Below are 7039 nucleotides of genomic sequence, written 5' to 3'. Positions count from 1 at the left end.
AGGAAGTTTTCAGTTTTATTTCGGAGTTTATGACACCTGATTTATTTTAAGACCAGGACTAATCGCTTGGCTTCTTCTTTCTGAACCTATTCCAACTTTTTTTGCACTTAATTATAAAACTTCTTAATTTGAGAAATTCACCAGTTTAGGTCAGTGACAATAATTCAGTATTATTAACAGCGTTCAGCAGCGCAGGTCAGATTTCTGTTGGAGGCTGTTAATAAAATTTGATGCAAAACAGTGAAACACATTTCATTGTTTTTGAACATCATTTATTTGATGTGACTTTGCACATATTTGCCATATCGTGTTATATATCAGAGAATATCCTCATGACTGTGATCACAGCATCGGCCGTACTGAACAGTCCTCGTTGGTCCTGTTCATTTTTTAAACGTTGATAATTAAACATTTATATTGATTCCCAAAAGAGACACGAGGAACTTTCCGCTCGGTAGAGTTTATCCAACATGGAAGTGACGAGACGCTCGGGACGTTTTCATGGTATAATAATTTAAAATACCGTAATAACTTATTACGGTATTGCTTCCGAAATCCTATTAAATTAAAGCACAGGTAAAGTTATTTCTTTATTGGCTGTTATTACAGTATGTGCTGCTACAGACTAACTTACTACCGAGTCAAAGTAGCCGAGGAGTTAAAATTCACTGTCAGGTTCAACTTCAACACAAGCTCAGAGCTCCTCCTAGTGGCTGGAAGAGAAAACTGCTCTCCAGTAGCTGTTAATGAACCTTTCACACTAAGACTACACAGCTCAACTCTTGATTAACCCTTCGTAGCTGACACCAAGAAAGTGCTATTCAAAAACACAATTTCTTAGCTTTTCTTCTTTGTTGCCATGACAACATAAAACATGGATTTATTTCTCTCATTGAGCCTAAATGTGATGTTTTACAGCCTCCACAGACTCATTCACACCTTCGTTGGTTCTAAACATGAAAGTCAACTTCAGAAATGTCTCCAGCAGGATCTCTGATGTCATCACAACCTGTATCCATAGCAACCATAGAACACAACCTGTATCTATAGCAACCATAGAACACAACCTGTATCTATATCAACCATAGAACACAACCTGTATCCATAGCAACCATAGAACACAACCTGTATCCATAGCAACCACAGAACACAACCTGTATCTATAGCAACCACAGAACACGACCTGTATCCTTAGCAACCATATAACACAACCTGTTTCTATAGCAACCATAGAACACAGCCTGTATCTATAGCAACCATAGAACACAACCTGTATCCATAGCAACCATAGAACACAACCTGTATCTATAGCAACCAACCTGTATCTATAGCAACCATAGAACACAACCTGTATCCATAGCAGCCATAGAACAGCCTGTATCCATAGCAACCATAGAACACAGTCTGTATCTATAGCAACCATAGAACACAACGTGTATCCATAGCAACCATAGCACAATCTGATGGTCTGTCTGTGCATCACAAACTTCAGCTAAACATTGACCTAAAAGTTAAATGGGTTCAATAGATTTTAGTTTTTGAGCAGATATCGTGACAGGAAGTGACCTCGACCAAACGATTATTCGGTTTTATTGACGCATCTCTACATGATCCGGCGTGAAAACAAACTCGTGTCTCTTGAAGGTTTCAGTAAAGCTCAGTCGTCCCTCTCGTTAGTCAGCAGGTCCGCACAGACGTCTGTAACATTTAGTGATATTAACATTTTATTTGTCTGAGGGATAATTTTTGTTCTGAATCGACACGAGCAAAAGAGATGCGTGGTTTCAGAGTCGGTGAATCGAGCTGCAGCTCCGCTTCCAGCTTTTTGCACTTGCACAGTATTGTACAGTTTTTTACTATCATTCATCTTTGTGCCTAAACTCGTCTTCATACTTCAGAGGAGCGACTGTCAGGTAGTCTTCTATGAGAGATTTTAACTTTGCTGTGTTAGTCAGCTGACCCGCCACCTGTGAGATGTTTGTATATAAAGTCTATAAGCTGTTTTTATGGAAGTGTCTTTATTCCCAAAAAAAAGAGAAAAGAATGAGCGGACGCGTCGGTCGCTGCTTGTTCAGTCGACCCGACGACGCTGAGATCTTAAAAAAAAAAAGTTTTCCAAATCTTTTTAGTGACGGATTTAACATCATATTTTTCTTTTTGTCACAACTTTGCACAAATACTAGTTTGACCATTTTAATCTTTTCTCTCTGTTACATGACGGGTGGAAACATCCTCGTATAAGAAATGCTGTTAAGTTTTTGCTGCTTTTTGCTACTTTCTGATTTTATTTTTTTGTTTTTTGTCCACTTGTTGCTGTCGGAGAGTTCGTCCTGTCTCTAAAAACACTTCAGTAAAATAATCTTATGAGTTCAGACCACAGTTAAAAATACAGCTTTAAAACTATTAATTTTATTTTGTTATAATTTAGTTAAACAGCTTTTAGTCCAGGTGAGAATTTGGTCTTAATTCAGATACGACGTTATCTAACGACTTTAAAATATCATAAATATCTTAAAGTACCGATGTAATAAGGCTCAGTGATAGTAAGTGTTGGTCAGATGATGAATTCAGTTAAACTAGTTTTCAGGTTTGTTAAAATCTACATTTAGTATTTTTGCAGCAAGACATCATGGAGGTTACGCCCATCAATATAATCAATATATTAAAAAAAGATCAGTAAGAGAGATTTGAAATGACCTTTGACCCATTTTATACCAAAAGTCAGACTGAATGCTCCTGAACATGTCAAATGGTGTAACCACAAAAGAATGATAGATATTAAATATGTGATCAGCTACAGTGTGTTTAAGTGGACTTATACTAATAATGACTTCATTTAAAACATGTAAATGTTTCCTGGTCTCCATGGTAACCAGATGAAATGTAATATTTAGAACAATAGTATTCCATTAGCTTTATTTAATATAAAAGTTATAATGTAAGATCATGCCACACTAGTTGGTATGGTGTTAGGTAGGAAGGAAGGAAGGAAGGTAGGAAGGAAGGAAGGAAGGTGTTTTATTGACTATTTACTGTTTTTAATTAACGTTGAATTATTTGGTACAAAGTTTTTATGGTTACACCACTTAGACATTTTTACCATAATCCTCTAATATATTCTCTCTAAATGGATTAAAAGCAGAAATTTGATGCTGGGTCCACAAAATAAAAGAATGTGTGAAGTTATTCATACGTTTATTTTCACATTTTAACTCTTTACATTTAAACTAGACCAACATGAACTCTAATATAAACATCACTGACTCATAATTTCTTCGTATCAGCTGTTTTAACATTTTGGAATCTCCCAAACCGACCTTCTGATTCTGGTTTGGTTTAAATTTTTATAGACTCAACTCTTTATTTTGATGAGGTTTGAACACTTTTAACGTTCAGACTCGTACATGAAGCAGGACGAACTTCTCCGACCGCTAACAGAACTCTGCCAAATTCCTGCTCGGACACGGACTGTAGCTTTAAGACGTTTTCTTTCTGTATTATTTTAAACTTTGCACTCTCACCGTCTCATGTTTCCGTATGAAGAGAGAAACGTGTTTCTAACGTAGCTGGATCAAAAGAAACGTGACGTGGACTCTTCGTGTCGTGAAAAGTCTCTAGTCTAGTTTCGCACTTCGGTGCTCGTACGAATTTTCTATTTTCAAAGAATGTTTTCAAGCCAAAAATCTTTTCGTCAGACGTGAAACGATCGCTGTGATAGAAGAAGAACAGCTCCTCCTCTACTTCCTGTCTTTACCTGCTTCTCCTGGTTCTCACGTCTCTTAAAGGGCCAGCTCACAGAGTTTAGTGACATCTAACAACTCGGACCCGTCAGAAGTTAAATATAATATTAATTTAGTCCGTTTATAATCACCAGGAAATCAGAATTAGCGCCGAACAGACAAACCAAACACTGTGTTTTACAGCTAGCGTAGTTTCTGACTGTTCACCACTAGATGGCGCTAAACCTGCGTACTGGCCCTTTAAATGTTCAAAGCGTCGCATCAGCTCAGCGTCGCCACAAGTTCCCAACACTGTAACATCATTATTATTTTATATATTTAAAACATATTTCCAGTGTGATCGGAGATTTTGCTCATCTCCGACATAAAAGCTAACGTTTAGCAGCGATGAACTATATATCACGACTTTTTCACGTGATTAATCAGACAGCTTCAGGACTAAACTTACAGCTCTCATTTAATTTCCTTTTCTAACCTTAAACGTCTAATTTAGCGTATTTTATTGAAATGTAAAGACGTTAACGTGCTATACGATGAACTAACGTATAAAGTTAATCATGGTAACATTGTAAAAAAAAAAGGCCACTGATAAATGTTTGTGGACAATTCAGATAATTTGACAGTTTAAAAAGTTTCATTAATTAAATTTTTTTTTTTTCCAATTATTTTTCCCGATGTTAGCTTATTAACGTTTTCCAGAGCTTTCAGTCGCAGTCGATTCTTATCGGTGGACGAAGTTTGCTTAACTAACTCTTGTCTTGTTTGTACAATTTAATTATTATTTATCAGCATAAACAATTAAAGGTTGAATTCTTTAAGCAAACCATAAATTCAACTAAAATTGTTCCGAGCTTTTTTACGATATTAAACTGAACATATTCGGATTCGGCTAATAGATAATAACAATAATAATTGATCGCTGCAGGACTAAAAACATGAACTTTATTTTTTACACTATTGAAACTGAATTAGAACATTAAAAATAAAGAAAACGTCCGATCGCGCTGGAATCGTGTTTTTTACCGACAGAATATTTCGACATCGTTGGGAACTTGTGTCGAGCTGTTTTTATTATTTTTAGTTTCTTTCTTCTTGGATTTTAAAATACAAGATAAAAGTTTTCAGTTGACGTGAATAAAAAAAAAAAGGTCGTTTCTGACTCACTTCCTGTTTCCTGTTTTGAGTTGTTCGTAGCGACAAAAACCAGTCGACAGTTTTCAGTATTAAAGTCGTATTTTACTCTGAAAGATCGGAAGTTTATCGGCACCAAAACTCGATGCAACAAAAACTGACGAATTAAACCTTTTAAATTAAACTTTAAAAAAATTAACATTTATTCTGCAGGATGTTTTAAATCCAGCAGTTTGGAGACGAATCTTCCTTTTTATTTTTTAATTTTATTTAATTTTAATTTTTTATTTTATTTTATTTTAATTTTTATTAAAATATAAATAAAACATATTCTTTTAAACTTCCTGTCGTCCTCCCGGGTCAAACTCACCCACGTCTGTTTTGACTGTTCCCTCCCTCCTTCCATCCTTCTTTCCTTTCCTTCCATCCTTCCTCTGTCCTCCTCCCTTCCATCCTTCCTTTCCTTCCTCCGTGCCTTCTTTCCTCTGTCCTTCCTTCCTCCCCTTTCTTTCCTCCCTTCCTCTGTCCTTCTTTCCTTCCTCCCATCCTCACTTTCCTTCCTCCCTTTCATCCTTCCTCTTTTATTCCTCCCTTTCATCCTTCCTTCCTCCCTCCATTCCTTCCTCCTTTCCTTCCTTCTTCCTCCCTTCCATCCATCTTTCCTTCCTTCCTTTCCTTTCCTCCCTTAATGCCTTCCCTTTTCCTCCCTTTCATCCTTCCATCTTTCCTTCCTTCCTTTCCTTCCTCTGTCCTTCCTTTCCTTCCATTCCTTCTTTCTCCCTTCCTTTCCTTTCCTCCCTCCCTTCCATTTGTCCTTCCTTCTTCCTCCCTTCCTCCCATCTTCCTCCCATACATCCTTCCTTCCTTGACTCGAGGACAACAGGAGGGTTTAAGTTTTAATTGTTGAATCTTTAACGTTTAATCAGTTAAAGACGTTAAAAACTTAAAAGCACTTTAAATTAAAATCCAGCCCGAACCCTGACATTAAAACTCACTTATTAAAAAATACAGATTTTTTTTTTTTTTTTTATGATTTAAATAAAAACTGACACCAGCAGCGTCGCGTTCAGGTGCCGAAGAACCCGACCGACCGATCGGAGAAATACGACTTTAAAAAAAAAAAAAAAAAAAAAAAAAGGGCTGCTAGAGTTTATTAAGGAGATGATTAAAGGGAAAAAATAAAAAATAAAAAAAGCACATTATGGAAACATTCACAAGTATTTTCAAACTGTAAATAGTTTCATTTCTTTATTTTTTCTTCTTTTTTTTTGTTTATTTTTGGACAAATTCTCGACATAAAACAGATGAGATGTATTTTTATTATTTTTATGCAACTGAAAATAATAAAATGATAAAAAAAAAATAACCTCTATATTCAAAGTGTTCATTCCCTCCTGATGATCTCACGGCTGTAAAAGAAAAGAAAAAGACGCAGAATGACTCTTTTTAGTTTTTAGTGGAAACGATTCATCATGTATTATAAATATATATTATATATGAAAACTATCAATAAAAGAAAATCTGTATCATATCTGAGTTTCAGTCTTTGTGTCTGTTAATCTGTGTTTGATTAACCCTCCTGTTATGCTCCCGGGTCAAATTGACCCATCTGTTTTGACTCTTCCTTCCTTCCTTCCTTCCTGCCTACCTTCCGTCCCTCCTTCCTTCCCTCCTTCCTCCCCTCCCTCTCTCCTTTCCTTCCTTCCTTCCTTCCTTCCTTCCTACCTTCCTTCCTTCCTTCCTCCTTTCCTTCCTTCCCTCCCTCCCTCCCTCCCTCCATCCTTTCCTTCCTTCCTTCCGTCCTTCCTTCCTGCCTACCTTCCGTCCCTCCTTCCTTCCTTCCTTCCTACCTTCCTTCCCTCCTTCCTCCTTTCCTTCCTTCCTTCCTTCCTTCCTCCTTTCCTTCTTTCCTTCCTTCCTTCCCTCCCTCCCTCCTTTCCTTCCCTCCCTCCATCCCTCCTTCCTCCTTTCCTTCCTTCCTTCCTCCCTTCTTCCTCCTTCCTTCCTTCCTTCTTTCCTTTACTCCCTTCCTCCCTCCCTCCCTTCTTTGACTGGAACACAACAGGAGGGTTAAACTTCCTGTTGTGTTTTGATATTTATATATATCCTTCCTCCCTTCCTCTCACCCAGTGCAGAATGTTCCTTTAAGACTGTGACGTGTTTTAATC

At 37.1% G+C, this 7039-nt stretch overlaps 1 long non-coding RNA gene across 1 annotated transcript; it reads right to left on the bottom strand.

The window, feature by feature from the left end:
* Window positions 1-609: 609 nt before the first annotated feature.
* LOC128371078 (uncharacterized) lies at window positions 610-2097 on the bottom strand. The gene is made up of 3 exons (XR_008322789.1): window positions 1434-2097; window positions 1349-1375; window positions 610-1270 (listed from the first exon to the last, which is right to left on the bottom strand). It is a non-coding gene; the product is annotated as an uncharacterized LOC128371078 (long non-coding RNA).
* Window positions 2098-7039: the final 4942 nt, after the last annotated feature.

This window comes from Scomber japonicus, chromosome 13, assembly GCF_027409825.1.
Source record: "Scomber japonicus isolate fScoJap1 chromosome 13, fScoJap1.pri, whole genome shotgun sequence".
In the NCBI taxonomy this organism is placed as follows: domain Eukaryota; kingdom Metazoa; phylum Chordata; class Actinopteri; order Scombriformes; family Scombridae; genus Scomber; species Scomber japonicus.
The sequence above is the reverse complement of the archived record's forward strand: the minus strand, read 5'-3'. Positions and strand labels throughout refer to the sequence as shown.